This window comes from Callorhinus ursinus, unplaced genomic scaffold, assembly GCF_003265705.2.
Source record: "Callorhinus ursinus isolate GAN/ISIS: 27379988/994484 unplaced genomic scaffold, GSC_fseal_2.0 scaffold29, whole genome shotgun sequence".
NCBI lineage: Eukaryota > Metazoa > Chordata > Mammalia > Carnivora > Otariidae > Callorhinus > Callorhinus ursinus.
Window position 1 is genome coordinate 11,726,688 of NW_027397091.1, and position 19,125 is coordinate 11,745,812.

General features: G+C 36.8%; 1 protein-coding gene across 2 annotated transcripts in view; it reads left to right on the forward strand.

The window, feature by feature from the left end:
* The window catches only part of MACROD2 (mono-ADP ribosylhydrolase 2), a 2,080,661-nt gene that overhangs the window by 617,300 nt on the left and 1,444,236 nt on the right, over positions 1-19,125 (forward strand). The window lies entirely within an intron of this gene.

The window sequence follows — 19,125 nt, forward strand, 5'->3', positions numbered from 1 at the left end:
AACTTTGGGACATTTGACTTGGCCTGCTAAAAGAAGGAAAAATTATAATACAGAGGAAATGCATATTCTTAAGTGTCTCTGGGTATTCTAATTTTCCTTCTTTTAGATAGATTGCTTTTATTGGTGTGCATAGGCATCATTTATTAGCAGTAGCTATAGCAGATCTATCTCAACCTTAATAGGTTACAAAATACTTCATTTTTTTCTAGTGTAAGTAAGGTAAATTAAAATGTTCCTTTCTGTTTATAGTTTCTTTAACTGTGAATTTTTCATATTAAGAAAATTTACTGCTGGCAAGTCATTCCTTAAATTCTGGTCTTGCATGATCCTAAAACATTACTGGGATAGTTTGAGTTTAGGTAAATGATTGTAGATGATTGTTACAGTCAGTATTGCTCTGTGTATTAATTATGACAAAATGTTAGGTTGAAATTTTATTTTAGAGACATACATTACAGTATGTGAATAATTTTTCTATAAATCAGATAAAAAAGTAGGAGGTATTAATGTTATCCAAAACTATTTTTCTACCATACCAGCTACTAAATATACCAGTGATATTTTCCAAGAGTAAAATGTTAAAACGGTTTTAAGTTGTTTCATAAAATATATTATTGTTTTTTATTACAATTTACATATACTCTTACTAGTTTTCTTGCTTGGTTAGAGGAAAATATTGACTAAATCGCTTATAAAAGGCAGATATATTTAAAAGTATGGATTGTATATAATAATGAGATGTGTATGTGTAAGTAACATTTGGTTTGTACTTTAATTGCTGTTTATATGCAGTGTGAATTAAGAATAAAACAAGGTGAGGTGAGTGAGGGAAGAAGAAATAAGGAATATAACAGACTTAGTAGTTTTGCATTATAGCTGCTTTAATTAACAGCTTTGTGGTGGCAAAACAAATGTGATTTGGGAAACTAAGAATAGGTAGGATCATGACATTCTCTTTGGGAAAACATTATGTTCTTAATATTTGTTTTTTTGTTACACAGCAGACACATAATAGCAGACACATATTCATAAAAATCAGTAAAATCATCAGTTTTGTTAATCCATTATAAACATCCTCTCATGGTAACAAATATAAGGCTCCACTTTCATTTTTAATGATAGCCAAGTTTTCTAGTCTATGACTATATCAAAATTTACTTAACTGATCTGCAATCTGTATTTCTAATCATTGATAGTATACATAATCTCATGAGTAACATCCTTGTAAGCACATCTTTGTGTATATGTTTAATTTTCTCCTCAGGGTGAATTACTAATAGAATTGCTATGTCAGATGTTATGTACTACTTTTTTTTAAAAGATTTTATTTATTTATTTGAGAGAGAGAGAGAACAAGCAGGGGGAGCAGCAGAGGGAGAGGGAGAAGCAGTCTCCCCAGTGAGCAGAGATCCCTATGCGGGGCTCAATCCCAGGGTCCTGGGGTCATGACCTCAGCCAAAGGAAGACGCTTAACTGACTGAGCTACCCAGGTGCCCCTAATGTTATGTACTTCTTAAGGTTCTTACTACACATCATCAAATTGGTCTCTGAAATGTTTTACATATATACATACTAGCAGTGAAAACACTGTCTGTTGAAAATCGTACACTTATTGTGTGTATGTAACATTTACATTCTATATCAGAACCAAATTAAAGAATTCTATACTGAAAATATATTTTGGTTTTTTATTAACAGTTTTTCCAGTAAAAACAAACATCCCTATATTTTACTTTAGGGAGGGGTTTCTCTTTTTATTGTGAAAAGTCAGATTTTCCCATTAAAGTGCAAATCCTTTATTTGAATGAATTTAATATTATTAATGACACTTTTGGCTTTCCAAAAATTATTTGAAATTTCTAACAAAAATTTTAGGACTTCTAGTACCTTTGAGAAGTATAATGTAAGAGAAGCTTTATCTTGTGTGAAATATAGAGGAACTGATTTGTCCTAACCTAATGTCAAGTGGCAGGTGATAAATTAAACAGTATTGTTCCCATCTTGCCTTTCCTTTTAAAACTGGAAAGTGATTGGATGGGAAGGGAATTTCCTTTAATGGCACAAATTCACTCATCTATCTCACTCATTCTTCAGTTTACATACATTTTTGATCACAATTACAGGATTAAAATTTGAATCATGATCCATACTTGCTTTTTTGATGGTAAAACAGGTCATCTTTCTTGTCTTCTTATTGTCATTGAAGAATCAAGCTCTTGATTCATAATCTCTCTCCCTACTCCTAACACCATCCTAAGTGACTTTAGTACCAATCTAGATGTCTCTTTGAGTTCCAGTTGAGAAACCTTTGCTTCTTAATTTCTTACCTCTTCACCAGTGTTTACCTTTTTCTCCATCACTAGAAATTGCATCATCCCTGAAATCTTATTTAGTAATACACCATTGTTTGACCATTAGCTTATTTGCTCTGGTAGCTCCATTACATTCATTTGACCTTATTGAGATGACTAATCCATTGGCCTCACCACCTTCTCACTATACATCAGCCTCTCCTGTCTTCATTTCCCTCTTAGTCTAATTTAGATTCCATGATTTATCACTACAACTCCTGATCAAATACCCTCACCTCCTTGTCTCTGTCTCATATTCTCTTATCAAGTTCCATCTTAGTTGAACAGTCTGCCTCCTTTTCCATGTCTAGTCCCAAATAACTAGATATGACTAGAGAAAAAATATCTCACAGTGAAACCATTTAAAGTCATGATAAAAACATCTCTAAAGGGAAATTTTACCATAAAACACATATATGTGATTCTCACACATTGTAATGATTATATTTTTTCTTCTTCCTCCATCCCTTGCTATCCATTCAGATGATGGCCTCCTGAGATGATAGTGATTAAACAAAGTGGCAAATCTCAATCTCACAGAAGGGATGAGCACCTGTGACTTAACTGAAATTATTACTGAGTGCTGATTTTCTTGAATGAGCTTTTTTTTCTTCCTGTCAGTTACTTTATAAAATTTATGACTGTAGTCTGTGGAAAAAATGGAGTTTCCGTCTTCTCTCAGTACTCTTGTTTTTCTTTAGTACTTCTACCTATCCTATTTCACCAGTAAAATTGCCAAATTATTATGTGTACATTTTGGTTGTTATACTTAAACATTTAGAGGTAGCAGAATGTAAAGAAATTGGAATCTGAAGACCCAGCTTTGATTCCTTTGATCATACACTTGTTAAGCTGTGAATTTAGGCAAGTTGCCCAATGTCTCTATGATTCAGTTTGCTCATGTGAACAACGGAATTAATAATACCTGCCGTGTTGGATTCTTTGGAGAATCAAATTTGATGTGTTTGTAAATGTGATTTATAATCTGTAAAGCCCTTCACATGTGCAACCTATTATCGTTTGAACATCTCACATTCAGAATTACTTCCATCATGTAAATTATTATGATTTGAAATTTGGTGTTTTGTGTCATGGGTTTAAGCATCGCTGTACTGGAAATTTATAATGAAGTGTCATCTTTTAAAAATGTTTGTTTGGTCTCAGAAACATGGTCTGCAAAAGACATTGCATTTGAAGAACAGTTTTTACTCTCAGGAGATGTAAGTGATGAGTTCTTGATGAAATTGCATCACTACTGCTTATACACAGTGGATATATTTCCATTACTGTGTAAATAAATTACTGTGTAAACACTTCATTGAAACCACATAAGTCTTATATGGGAATGAAAGCAGTTTGTTGTTCTTGGCTTTTCATTTCTTCACAAAAGCATTTCTTCATCTTTTAATTTCCAAATACAGTAGTGTTTTTGAAGAAACAGAGAGGGAAGCGTACCAAAGAGTGAGCTGACTTGGGAGTGCTTATTTAGCCCTCAAGAAACATGTGAAAAATATCAAGAAACTTTGCCATCTTAAAATCTGGAATCATTTTGGAATATCTCCTTACCCAACTATCTTGTTTCAAGGAAAATAGAGAAGGCAAGTTGGCTGAAATGAAATCTGGTTCATTATTCACTAGCCTTAGGGATAATCACATTTAGGGGAGAGGCTATAATTAGCTCAGTTGTTGCTTTTACCCCATATGTGGCAAAATCCAATTGTCTCTCTTTTCATTTTCCTTTTTTTTTTTTTTTTGGTTTTATTTTGTTTTTAAAGTCTCCTAATATTATTTCCAATTTGTGTATTTCCAATTTTGTTATTCTAGTAGGAAATAAAGAAGTTGTACCTAATTATAAAATATTCATTGACATTAACAAAAATTCAAGATTTTTTGTCTTTAAAACTGTACTTAGGAGTTACCTCTGGAACTTTTCTTTATGCTTAGGCCTTTTGTTATACTATGGTTGTATCCAAATTGAGTGATTAAAAGTATATTCTTCTTTTTTGTGATGGAAGTATAGTTGACATACAATATTATATTAGTTTCAGGTGTACAACATGGTGATTAGACAATTTACATCACAAAATGCTCACCATGATAAGTGTAGTTACCATCTGTCACCATACAAACTTATTATAATATTATTGACTATTTCCCTATGCTGTATTTTTCATTCCCATGGCTTATTTATTTTATACCTGTAAGTTTGTATCTTTTAATCTCTTTTACCTATTTCACCCATTCCTCAGTGTCCCTCCTTTGGCAATGACGTTTGTACTCTGCTTTTATGAAAAAATATACTCTTCTTATCAAAGGTCTCCAACCTAAACAAATCTGTGCTTCTCTCTCTTTGTTTGCTTGCTTTCAGCCTCCAGTAAGGGCTTCCAACTCCAGGTTGGAAGTTTATTTTAATTAGAGTTTAAAAGTAATGAACATTACAATCAAACATATGGACATTCCCAGAAGCATTTCTGCATGCAGCACGTTCATCTGCAGACTCACTAAAACCTCATGATTGCATTAAAAATTCTAAGACCATTTTGCCTAAGCTATATGCAAGTTTCTGTCATATTTCTTCTGATATTTCCAGTGTTTTAAAAATTTCTACTTATTTTGAGAGGGAAAGAGAGAGCACAAGTTGTGTAGGGGGTTGGGAGGGAGGGACAGAGGGAAAGGGAGAGAGAGAGAATCTCAAGAAGGCTCCATGCCTGGCACAGAGCTGGGCGCAGGGCTCGATCTCACAACCCTGAGATCATGACCTGAGCAGAAATCAAGTCTGATACTTAACTGACTGAGCCACCCAGGTGTCCCTGATATTTCAAATAAAACAAAAGCCTATTCTTCTTTCCTTTATATATTTTTGCATTCACAATAACCATTTTTTTCAGAAGTATTTATCTTCTTAGGCTTTCGTATTGACTTCCAGTATGAATATTCGAATACTTTTGCTATTATTTAAGTACGAGTATTAAGTCCTACAATGTGTGATTTTAAAAAACAGTAATAGTAGTATTGAATATAATTTTATGATGGTAATAAGAATTTTTATATCCAGTGCTTAAGTATATTGTTTATATTTTGAATTCTTATTTTCTCACGTTGGTTTAACCAACATTAGAAACTATATATATTAATTGATTTACATGTTAATTAAGTAATTTTCACTATGGGTACTTATTGTGAAAATGGTAGAATTTATTTAATGTGAAGCTTTCCTGATAGCCTAAGTGCACATGAAGAAATGTAGTAGAGAAAGAAGTTTAAGGCTTAGCAAATGCCTGTAACAAAGGATTTCAGCTTCCTATTCCCTGCAATTTCCCATTATACATGTTCTCTGTGGTGCTATGAGACATGCCACTAATGGTGGACTAGATCAAAAGATGAAGATTTTTTTTTTTTAAGATTTTATTTATGTGGGTAGGGGGGAAAAGATGGTGAAGGAGTAGGCGACCCTATTCCAACTGGTCCCTGGAATTGAGCTGGATATCTACCAGACTACTCTGAACACCCACGAAATCAGCCTGAGATGTAAGAAGATAGATCTCAATCTCTACAAACAGAATATTGCAGGCAGTTAGTTTTGAGGTAGGAAGCGGGGAGCTATGATTCCACGGGCAGATATCGGAGGATAAATGGCAGGGGGAGGGATCCAGCTGTGGGGATCCTACACCGCCGGTGAGTGAGTGCCTCCCACGCTGGGGACAGGACACAGATTCACAGACCGTTAGAGGCAGGGAAAGGACTTTAGGGACCACCCTTAATGGAAACTAGGAGCAGGGCCATGTGAGCGAACTGGGGGTGGCTGGCGGTTTTAGAAGCACAAAGGGCAGAGACGTGCTCCGAACTGGAAGTGAGGAATGGGAGTGCGGCTGAGGGGCACACAACCCAGGACGCTGCAGTTTATAGCAGCACAGACAGAAACGGAGATCGCGCGGACTGGAGAGCTCACTGAGGAACAGACTATGATCTCTCCACTCTGAGGAAGAGGGTTGGAAACAGTCTCTTCTGCTCTGACTCTTGGAAGAGATGTGGAAAGCCGCCAGAACAGAACAAAAGCCCCTAAAAACCAGTTTTCAATGAGCCCATCCCCCACCACAGGGGGCAGGGCAACTCTGCCCAAACAGGGTTGCCTGAGTAACAGCATGGCAGGCCCCTCCCCCAGAAGACAGGCTAGGAAAACAAGAGGCCAGCAACCCTAAGGTCCCTAGAAGACAGATGCATCTTGCTTGGGTTGTGGTCAATAATTTGGACTCTATACACTCCCTCAACCATCTCTCAACAGAGTGACTAGGAGGAGAAATCCCCAAAATAGGCAAGACTCAGAGACTATGACTTTTGCCACAGATTTAGAAATGGATTCAGATATAACCAAGATGTCGGTAATGGAATTCAGGCTAGCAATTGTGAAGACAATAGCTAGAATGGAGAAATCAATTAATGGCAACATAGAGTCTCTAAGGGCAGAAATGAAAGCTGAATTGGCAGAACTTAAAAATGCTATCAATGAGATCCAATCTAATCTGGATAATCTAACAGCTAGGGTAAATGAGGCAGAAGAAGAAATTAGTGAACTAAAAGACCAAATAATAGATAAAAAGGGAAAAGAGGCCAGGGAAAAACAACTCAGAATACATGAAAATAGAATCAGAAAAAGAAGTTGACACCATGAATCATTCCAATGTCAGAATTATTGAAATCCCTGAGGGGGTGGAGAGAGAGAGAGAGGACTAGAAGATATATTTAGCAAATTGTAGCTGAGAACTTCCCTAATCTGGGGAATGAAACAAGCATTCGTGTCCTAGAGGCAGAGAGGACCCGTCCCAAGATCAAGGAAAACAGGCCAACACCCCGGCATGTAATAGTAAAACTTGCAAATCTTAGAACCAAGGAAACCATCTTAAGGGCAGTTAGGGGGAAAAGATTCCTTACATACAGAGGGAGGAACATCAGAATACTGTCAGACCTATCCACAGAGACCTGGCAAGCCACAAAGGCCTGGCAAGCCACAAAGGCCTGGCAAGACATATTCAGGGTAGTAAATGAGAAGAACATGCTGCCAAGAATACTTTATCCGGCAAGGCTGTCATTTAGAATGGATGGAGAGGGGCACCTGGATGGCTCAGTTGTTAAGCATCTGCCTTTGGCTCAGGTCATGATCCCAGAGTCCTGGGATGGAGTCCCGCATCGGGCTCCCTGCTCCATTGGAAGCCTGCTCCTCCCTCTCCCTCTCCCCCTGCTTGTGTTCCCTCTCTCGTTCTATCTGTCTCTGTCAAATGAATAAATAAAATCTTAAAAAAAAAATGGATGGAGTGATGCAGAGCTTCCATGACCAACAGAAACTGAAAGAATATGTGACCACTAAGCCGGCCATGCAAGAAATATTAAGGGGGGTTCTATAATAGGAGAAAGACCCCAAGAGCGACATAGAAAAGAAATTTACAGGGACAATCTATAAAAACAAGGTCTTCACAGGCAACATGATGAAAATTAATTCACATCTTTCAATAATCACTCTGAATGTGCACGGCCTAAATACTCCCATAAAATGGCACAGGGTTGCAAGATTGGATAAAAAGACAGGACCCATCCATATGCTGTCTACAAGAGACTCATTTCGAACCTAAAGATACATCCAGACTGAAAATGAAGGAATGGAGATCCATCTTCCATGCCAGCGGACCTCAAAAGAAAGCTGGGGTAGCAATTCTTATATCAGACAAATTAGATTTTAAGCTAAAAACTGTAGTTAGAGACAAAGAAGGACACTATATCATTCTTAAAGTGTCTATCCAACTAGAAGATCTAACAATTGTAAACATCTATGCCCCCAACATCTACATAAGCCAACTGTTAACCAAAACAAAGAGTCATATTGATAACAATATGTTAACAGTAGAAGACCTCAGTATTCCATTCTCAGCAACAGACAGATCATCTAAGCAGAAAATCAACATAGAAACAAAAGCTTTGAATGACACACTGGACCAGATGGCCTTCATAGATATATACAGAACATTCCACCCTAAAACAACAGAATACTCATTCTTCTCAAGCACACATAGAACTTTCTCCAGAATAGACCACATACTGGGTCACAAATCAGGTCTCAACTGATACCAAAAGATTGAGATTATTCCCTGCATATTCTCAGACCACAATGTTTTAAAACTGGAACTCAATCACAAGAAAAAATTTGGCAGAAATTCAAACACTTGGAAGCTAAAGACCACTCTGCTCAAGAATGTTTGGGTCAACCAGGAAATCAAAGAACTTAATTCATGGAAACCAATGAGAACGAAAACACATCGGTCCAAAACCTATGGGGTACTGCAAAGGCGGTCCTAAGGGGGAATACATAGCCATCCAAGTCTCACTCAAAAAAAATAGAAAAATCCCAAATTCACTAACGCCTAAAGAACTAGAAAAAAAAAACAACAAACTATGCCTAAGCGATACTTTGGAGAGAAATAATTAAGATTAGAGCAGAGGTCAATGAATTAGAAACCAGAAACACAGTAGATCAGATCAACAAAACTAGAAGCTGGTTCTTTGAAGGAACTACAAAGATCGATAAAACACTGACCAGACTTATCCAAAGGAAAAGAGAAAGGACCCAAATTAATAAAATTATGAATGAAAAGGGAGAGATCACGAGTAACACCAAGGAAATAGAAATAATTATTAGAAAATTATCAACAACTATATGCCCATAAGCTGAGCAACCTGGATGAAATGGGTGCCTTCCTAGAAACCTATAAACTGCCAAGACTGAAACAGGAAGAAATTGACAACATGAATAGGCCAATAACCAGTAACGAGATGGAAGCAGTGATCAAAAACCTCCCAAAACACAAGAGGCCAGGACTCGATGGATTCCCTGGAGAATTCTACCAAACATTCAAAGGAGAAATAATACCTATTCTCCTGAAGCTGTTTCAAAAAATAGAAACAGAAGGAAAGCTTCCAGGCTCATTCTAGGAGGCCAGCATTACCTTAATCCCCAAACCAGGCAAAGACCCCCTGAAAAAGTAGAATTTCAGACCAATATCCCTGATGAATATAGATTCCAAAATCCTCAACAAAATCCTAGCTAATAGGATCCAACAATACATTAAAAGGATCATCCACCACGACCAAGTGGGATTTATCCCCAGGATGCAAGGGTGCTTCAACATTTGCAAATCAATCAGTGACAGAACACATTAATAAGAGGAGAGAGAAGAACCATATGGTTCTCTCAATTGATGCAGACAAAGCATTTGACAAAATACAGCATCCTTTCCTGATTAAAACACTTCAGAGTATAGAGCTAGAGGGAACATTCCTCAAGTTCATAAAATCCTCTATGAAAAACCCACAGCGAATATCATCCTTAATGGGGAAAAGCTGAGAGCCTTTCCCTTAAGATCAGCAACACATCAAGAATGCCCACTCTTGCCACTATTGTTCAACATAGTACTAGAAGTCCCAGCAACAGCAATCAGACAACAAAAAGAAATAAAAGGTATTCAAATTTGCAAAGGAGTCAAACTCTCCCAAAAGACTCCACCCCCAAATTACTAGTACTCATACAGCAATTCAGTAATGTGGCAGGATACAAAATCAATGCACAGTAATCAGTTGCTTTCTTATACACTAACAATGCAACTGTAGAAAGAGAAATTAGAGAAACGATTCCATTTACAATAGCACCAAAAACCATAAGATATCTCGGAATAAACCTAACCAAAGAGGTAAATGATCTATACTCTAGGAACTACAGAACACTCATAAAAGAAATTGAAGAAGACACAAAAAGATGGAAAAACATTCCATGCTCATGGATCAGAATAATAAACATTGTTAAAATGTCTATCTACCCAGAGCAATGTATACCTTCAATGCCATCCCGATCAAAATTCCAATGACATTTTTCAGGGTGCTGAAACAAACAATTCTAAAATTTGTATGAAATCAGAAAAGACCCTGAATCGTGAAGGAAATGTTGAAAAAGAAAAACAAAGCTGGGGCATCACGTTGCCTGATTTCAAGCTATATTACAAAACAGTGATCAGAATCTAGATTCTGATCTATAGGACCCAGCATGTTACTGGCCCAAAAACAGACATATAGGCCAATGGAACAGAATAGAGAGCCCAGATATGGACCCTCCACTCTGTGGTCAAATAATCTTTGACAAAGCAGGAAAAAAAACATGCAGTGGGAAAAAGACAGTCTCTTCAATAAATGGTGCTGGGAAAGTTGGACAGCCACATGCAGGAGAATGAAACTCAACCATTCTCTAACATCCTGCACAAAGATTAACTCAAAATGGATGAAAGACCTCAATGTGAGACAGGAATCCATCAAAATCCTAGAGGAGAACATAAGCGGCAACTTCTTTGACATTAGCCACAGCAACTTCTTTCAGGATACATCTCCAAAGGCTAGTGAAAGAAAAGCAAAAATGAACTTTTGAGGCTTCATCAAGATAAAAAGCTTCTGCACAGTAAAGGAAACAGTCAACAAAACGAAGAGGCAACCCAGAGAATGGGAGACGATATTTGCAAATGACACTACAGATAAAGGGCTGGTATCCAAGATCTATAAAGAACTTCTCAAACTCAACCCCCAAAAAACAAATAATCAAGTCAAAAATTGGGCTGAAGACATGAAGAGACAAAGAAGATTAGAGCAGAGGTCAATGAATTAGAAACCAGAATTCTCTCCAAAGAAGACATACAAATGGCTAACAGACACATAAAAAAATGTTCATCATCATTAGCCATCAGGGAATTTCAAATCAAAACCACATTGAGATACCACCTTACACCAGTTAGAATGGCAAAAATGGACAGGGAAAGAAACAAAAATGTTGGAGAGGTTGTGGAGAAAGGGGAACCCTCTTACACTGTTGGTGTGAATGCAAGTTGTTATAGCCACTTGGGAAAACAGTGTGGTGGTGCCTCAGAAAATTAAAAGTAGATCTACCCTTTGACCCAACAATTGTACTCCCGGGTTTTTACCTCAAAGACACAGATGTAGTGCAATAAGGGCCATATGCACCCAAATGTTCATAGCAGCAATTTCCACAATAGCCAAACTGTGGAAAGAGCCAAGATGCCCTTCAACAGATGAATGGATAAAGAAGATGTGGTCCATATATACAATGGAATATTACTCAGCCATCAGAAAGGATGAATACCCAACTTCTACATCAGCATGGATGGGACTGGAGGAGATTATGCTAAGTGAAATAAGTCAAGCAGAGAAAGTCAATTATCATATGGTTTTGCTTATTTGTGGAACATAAGGAATAGCATGGAGGACATTAGGAGAAGGAAGGGAAAAATGAAGGGAGGGGGGAATTGGAGGGAGAGATGAACTATGAGACTATGGACTCTGAGAAACAAACTGAGGGTTTTAGAGAGGGGATGGGGGTAGGGAGATGGGTTAGCCCAGTGATGGGTATTAAGGAGGGCATGTACTGCATGGAGCACTGGGTGTTATATGAAAACAATGAATTGTGCATCACTACATCAAAAACTAATGATGTATTGTATGGTGACTAACATAACATAATAAAATAAAATTAAAAAAATTATTTATGGGGCACCTGGGTGGCTCAGTCAGTTAAGTGTCTGTCTTTGGCTCAGGTCATGATCCCAGGGCCCTGGGATCGAGTCCCACATTGGCCTCCTTGGTCAGCAGGGTGCCTACTTCTGTCTCTCTCTGCCATTCTCCTCCTTGTGCTCTTTGGCTCTATCTCTCTGTCAAATAAAGAAATATTTTTTTAAAAGATTTATTTATTTGAAAGGGAGAGATAGAGAGAGCATGAGTGGGGAGGAGGAGGAGAAGCAGCCTCCCTCTAAGCAGGTAACCTGATGCAGGGCTGGATCCTAGGACCCTGGGACCATGACCTCAGCCAAAGGCAGGCACTTAACTCACTGAGCCACCCAGGTGCCCCAAAAGATGAAGAATTATAGCACATAAATCATCTGTATGATAGAAGAAAAGTTATCATACTCTAAGCACAGTTTAATTATATTTGTATTATATCAATAAGATAATGTTTTCTCATTTTGAATATATGCTTAAAAATTAGGACAAAATATAGATGTAAATTGGACTAGCTATATTGATTTATATACACTTATTAAAAGAATATGTGTTTGTGTTGAAGGCCACAAAAGGTGTTCTGGATGTGTCAGGGTGAGGAGTTGACCATGTAGCAGTGTTCAGGCATTCCCACATAGTCATACATCTGTGTGTTAAGCGCAGTATTAAAGGTACAAGAAAAAGAACTCTAGAAAGTAGAGGAAAGAATAGGAGGGGGTGGAAGCTGGGGTGGCAAAGGCTCCCAACAGATATGACACTTAGATTGAGTTCTGTTAAAGTAAATGATCAGTACTATTGAAGCCTTGAGGACAGGGATGGTGAGAAGTGGGGAGAGAACTGGTGGGAGCTAGGAGAAGGATTATTGGAAAATGGTTCATTTGATCGGAGCTTCGAAGAGCTAGTAGAATTCTGACAAACATAAATGGAGTAGAAGACATCCAAATAGTGAACTAGTGGGAGGAAAGTCACAAATGTCAGAATGTGCTGAACATATTGTGCAATATTCCCATTTGACTGGATATGAGCTTCATAAGAGGGAGATAAGGATGGAGAAGTAGTTTGAAACCAGATCATAGGGAGCCTACGATGCTAAATGGAGCTGCTCTTATCTGTAGGAAGATTCTTTCATCCGCAATGCATAGGACGGCTTAGAAGGTGGAGAGATTGGAGGCGGAGCCATGTGCTATGTGTCAGGTGGCAGTAGTTGAAGTATAATGGTGAGAAGCAGATTTAATAAAGTCCTGAATGGAGCAGGCAGTGACATTAGTAATCAGAAGGTGGGAACAGATGCAAGAGGCACTGTGGATGAGGAATTGACATGACTTGGCCCTGGCCTCACATGGGGAGGAGAACAGAGGAGGGTTTCAGGATGAGCTGAGTGTTGACTCCGTGTGATGAGGAAGGTGGTACCAGTGACCGAGATAGCTATCACTGCAATAGGAGTAGGTTTGTGTGTTGAACTAAGGTGTTGAAAGCTCATAGATGTTGATATTTTCAGCAGTCACTCGGAATTAAGAGCCTGGAGAGTAGGAGACACTCAGATATTGAGTCCACCACACTGTCTGGATATGGCGGGTATGTTAAGAAATTAATATTTTCAGGGACAAATGATTAAGTTTTTGAAAATTTGGCAGGGCTATCATCAACCATGGAATACATCCAAAAAACTTTCAGCTGTCAATCAAATCACTTAATCTTTCTATAGCTTAATTTTCTCAGCTCTAAAATGGAAAAAGTAGTACCAGTTCCATATCCATCTCCTACGTTCTGGGGTTGCATTAAAGACATTGTTTTAGTCAAAAATTTGTGATAGGAGACCGTGTACTTGTGTTTGTTATTATATTGAGAAAACTCCAAAAAGAAAAAAAAATACAATTAGTATTTTAATTTTTTTAATTGTACATTGTAAGAAGTTCTAAATAGAAAAAAAATTATAAAAATAATTAGCTTTTATTAGGTTTTTACTCTGTGCCAGACACAATTCTAAGTATGATTCAGGTGTTAAATAATTTAATTTTTAAGTTAACACCATGACATTGTATTATCACTGTTTTACAGATGGGGAAAAGAAGGCTCAGAGAAATTAAATATCACTTATAAAGCTGAGATTTAACCATTAGTCCATGTTGCCTCCATATTGACACCTACTCCAGACTATGCTTCATTTTGTTATTGCATTTGTATTAATGTAGCCTTTTCTGTTATAGTCCTCTCTATTTCTAAAGCTCATGTGGTCCAGTTGCATTGCCTTTGCTTCCCCACATACCCGTTTCCTTGCTCTGAAGGTATATCCATGGAGAGCTGGTACTTGTGTATTACATGGGGAATTGACATGGAAGGAGAAAGTATACAGGCTTTGGATCAACTCCAAATGCTTGGTTTAAATCTGAGCTTCCTGACTTGTTAACTGTGTGACCTTGAGAAAATTGATTATCACCCTGAACCCAGGGTTCCCTATCTGTAAACACTATAAGCTATAAGAGAGTTAAATGTCATAATGTGAAATACCTATATTGTGTTGACTCATAAAATTAAACTCCAGGACTAACATCCATGAGGTAGAGTAGATACAATTTAGAGAACCCCCAATACTTTTTTTAGGGGCTCATGAAAATGTTTTAATTTCTTTTAAAATCAGAAAGGAAAAAATAAACTTTTAGGTTGAATAAAATGTTTAATATATGATATTAATATATTTATCTTTATACCAATATAACGATAAAATATAATTTTTTAAAAAAAATTTTAATGGAGCAAAAGTGGCTTAGGCCCATGAAAGTCATAATGTGGTCTTGGCCCTCACTGTTTAATTAGATCCCTTAAATCTATTCTAGTGTCTGAGCCATGATGCTTTCCCCATACCTTTTCTTGATTGATTCATTAGCCAGCTGATTTCTAGTTTATGTCAATTAAAATAAACTTAAAACTGACATTCCTTCACACAACACTATTTTTCTAACAACTCTTTCCTAAATAGTTCATGATTTCCTCTTCTGGGCTACCTCTGTACTGTGTGGTTAAGCTTCTCACACTATACTTAACTGTTTATATTTACATATCTATCTCTCTTACTAGACCATCAGAGCCTCTTGAGAACATGGATTGCATCTTATCCACTCGTGTATCCCCAATAACAAGCTGAGTACATGGCACATAGAAAGTTGTTCATTAAGTTGGTGAATTAAATCGATGCAAATGCAACAGTGATGTATTTCCATCCATAGGCTTAACTGCTGTTTTGTGAATTTGCTTTGTAACTAAGATTTCACCTAAATCTTGAAATAGCTGAAATGAAAAATTGTCATCCATCCTGCAAAATTATCTCCGTCTTAAGACTTTTCTGTACTTTTCAGCACTACTCTCTACCATCCTAATTCCTTGAAAATCGAAAAGTTAAATAAATTCAATTGTCAAGTCTTCCCTCCCTTGCTAAGTTAATTTAATTAACAAAGGGCCTATGAAAATATTCTTTGATATCTTTATGTATACATTTCCATGTTATAAATGATTATGTCCCACTGATCTAATAGAAATAGAGTGTGAGAGGGAGAGAAATGAACCTTAATTCCTCACTACCAAAGAGAGACCAGCATTATCTAATTACAGAATAAGAGAAACATATATCACTACTAGAATTTAAGTCTCTAGTTTAATGGACAATGGCTTTTCTGATTTTACTTTAATATCATTTATAAAAGTTTCATTTTCTCTGAAGAGGAATAAAACATATAATAAATTATTAGGAAATTTGTTGCTGATTAGTTTGCATCATATGGTAGTTTTATTTTTTTTAATAGACTGCCAAGTACCACTTTGTTTTTCATTTATTTTTATCTTTTTTTACTCTCTGATGTATAACTTGCTCAGGCTTGAAGAGTTTTTACATCTTAATGTGGTATATAGAAGAGTGAGGCACTACATGGGAAAGAAACTGTTTGCAGTTTGGACAATTGTGGATGATGGTACCAATTACATCAAAGAAGCTGGAGAAAATGGTAATTTTTGTTCTTCCTCAAGTTCAGTCCTGCACAATAGCCTGTAACAGGCTTGGCGACTTGGAGAGATTATTTTCCATTCTTAATATCTCTTTGAAAGAGAAATGGGTAGCTTTCGCAAAGGAAAACCAATGTATTCTCATGTTTAGAGAATGAAATTTCAGAATTTTGGCATGGGCTAATACTTGGAGTCTCATGTTTATTAGATTCTTTTAAAGTTGTTTAAATTCCTAATAAAGGAAGGATGATGAATTAAAAAATAGGTAATCATTACCTTGATGTGAGGTTTTACTGGAATGTTTTCTCATATTGGTAATAATAATTGATAATATCTACATTAGCATGACACTTTTCAGTTGGCAGGGTGTTTTCATAGGTATTATTTCTTTTGATGTTCATAATCCCATGGGGAAAGCATTATTACCATCCATATTTTACAGATGAAGAAATTGAGCTGTATCGACTCTAAGTGACTTTGACGAGATCTCACAATGAGTTAGTAAGTAGCAGAATTAAGACCATGTTCTGGGTCATCTTGTTATTGAAATTTCCTTATTACTTAAGCCTCACTTGTTTCTAAGCCCTCAAGTCAGTAAGATCTAACTACAGGCCTCCTGATGCAATTGGAAGACAATCAAGAACAGCTTCTCTCTGACCCTTTCTAGGGCTCGCTTACCTTAGGTATGTTATCCACCTTCATTGGCCACTGAACCCTAATCTACAATTCTTCTTCCAACTTGGGTACCATATGGGGTTTCTATGATACTTTGAGTTTGGCCTGAGAAGAGTCACATTTATATTGTTTGTCAAATTAATAGCTCAAGTAATTGTGTATAGTAATGGCAGGGAATTTAGTGTCTCCTTCCTAAGATTTTCTATTCCTCCTTAATTATTCAGGAAACCTGAATCTTTCTAAATCTAAAGGGTAGGTATTCTACCTTCCAACTACCAGCAGAGAACACATTTGAGTTGAGTTATTCGTTCTTATTGTTGCTTTTGGCTGTCATGATTTGTCGCTGTGGCAGACTCACCTTGCACAATTCTGCAGCTAATATTTATTCCCTGGCTACCCTTATAGGTGAAGGTGGTCTCTTACTGGCTCACAGGGATACCTCATGTACAGCTCTTTTTGTTCACATTTTCAGGTCTAATCACTATTCCCCTTATGGCAGGACGTCTGAGTTGGGAAGAGCTTCCTATAGAAATCACAAGTTGAAATCCTCTCTCAAATGCATTCCTATGTCCAAACCCAAGCCTCTAGTTGATGTGCTCCCTTTCTTCAAGGCAGTTTTATTTCACTGTCTTACTGTTCTTTCCTGCCACAGAGTTTTGGTGGAGGTCATCCTGATCCATTTTAACAGGTCTCCCAAACTTTGAATCTTAGGGAGCAGGCCCAGGTTCTTTCTTCTAGGAGGATGAAGGGTCTGATCAAATGGCATCTTTGGTCACATTCCATGTCCTCTTCCTTCTTCAAGGAAGAAGTTGCTTTGATGCCTTACATTCATATGACTAAGGAGATACCTTCAGGAGGCCAGGAAAATCAGTGTGTCTCTACATCTACCTATGGAAAACCTGCTATCATTTTAGAATAAATTCCCATGGGCATTCCACTTGATCTCTGTCTGAATGTGCCTTCATCACACACAAAACTGCATAATGCTATACAGTGTGCAATTGTACCTTTTCCTCTTAAAATCCCAGTGAAGTAGCTATGACACATACTACCTTCTTCAATTCATAGTAGAAAGATTGAAGAGTATAAAATTGGACTTAATCCAAATAGCTAGTTAGGGAGTATATTAGTTTCCTGGGGCTCCTGTCACAAAGTACCACAAACTGTGTGGCTTAAACAACAGAAAACTGTCTCATAGTTCTGGAGGTCAGAAATAACAAATCAAAGTGTTGGCAGAGTTAGTTTCTTCTGAGGGCTGAGGAGGAATCTGTTTGATGCCTATCTCCTAAGCTTCTAGTGTTCTCTGTGTGTCCAAATATCTTCTTTATATAAGCACACCAATCATAGTAGACTAAGACCCACTCTCATGATTGTTAACTTGATCATCTGCAAAGACAGTATTTCCAAAATAATATCCACAGTCACCAAGGGTTAGAACTTAAACATCTTTTATGGGGAACAAAATTCAGCCTATAAAAGGGAGAAGCATAGACTATAAGTTAGGTTTTCTGACACTAAGTTCCACAGGGTTTATACTATATTCTGAAACCGCTTTTAATTTCATTTTCCAGTACCTATTAGGACATTTGTTCAGGAATGTACTTGTTAAGGTTTCATGGCTTCTGATTCTTCTACAGAATTTGTTACTTATGAAATTTCTTGTTAAAGAATTTTCAACTGAATTTCAACCCATTGCCTTAATATAATTACTTTTCTAAAAATTTTTGAAATACAGTTTTTAAACAAAAAAGACTTTCAGACTTTTAAAGAAAAGCAAATAAGGCAACAATACCTGTAGGTAATATATAGAATATACATATTTATAATATTACACGTGTGTATGTGTGTGTTTAGTCAGTCATGTTACTTAAGGATAATAGGATGAAAAATTTATTCACTTTTGCTGGTTTCCTTTGTAGATATAGGTGCCTTATCAGCTCACGAGGATACCCCATGAAAAAGTAATTTTAGGGTTGTAAACAAATTATGTACTTGTTACTGTTTCTAAGCATGGCCTAGAATAATACTGAGATGCTTCCTAAATGTAAACAAATGAATTTAACTCTCAATATATTTTCTATATCCATGTAAGTAAAAATATACCACAGTAGTTTGAAAAATGGGCTTTACAGTAAGAAAAATAAATATGGTTGCATCTCAACTCTGCTATTATTATAGGAGTGACTTGGGCAGGTAACCTAACTTCTAAGCCCCAATTTTCTCCTTTCCAAAATTGAGACAATAATACATATTCATCATAGCACTTTTGGGGAAATTGTTTAAGAAAATATATGTAGCATGCTTACAACAGTGCCAGGTACTTTGTGAGCAAACAGTAAACATCAACTATATTGTCACCACCAATTAAATTAATTAGTTCCACTGTAATTATAATTACTATTTTACCCTATTTAATGGAAATCCCGAGCCTGAAGAACAGCAGTTACTGTAGTTTTGTGCTTAGAACAATATTAGAGACATATCTGGCAAAATTATTATTTTATGTCAG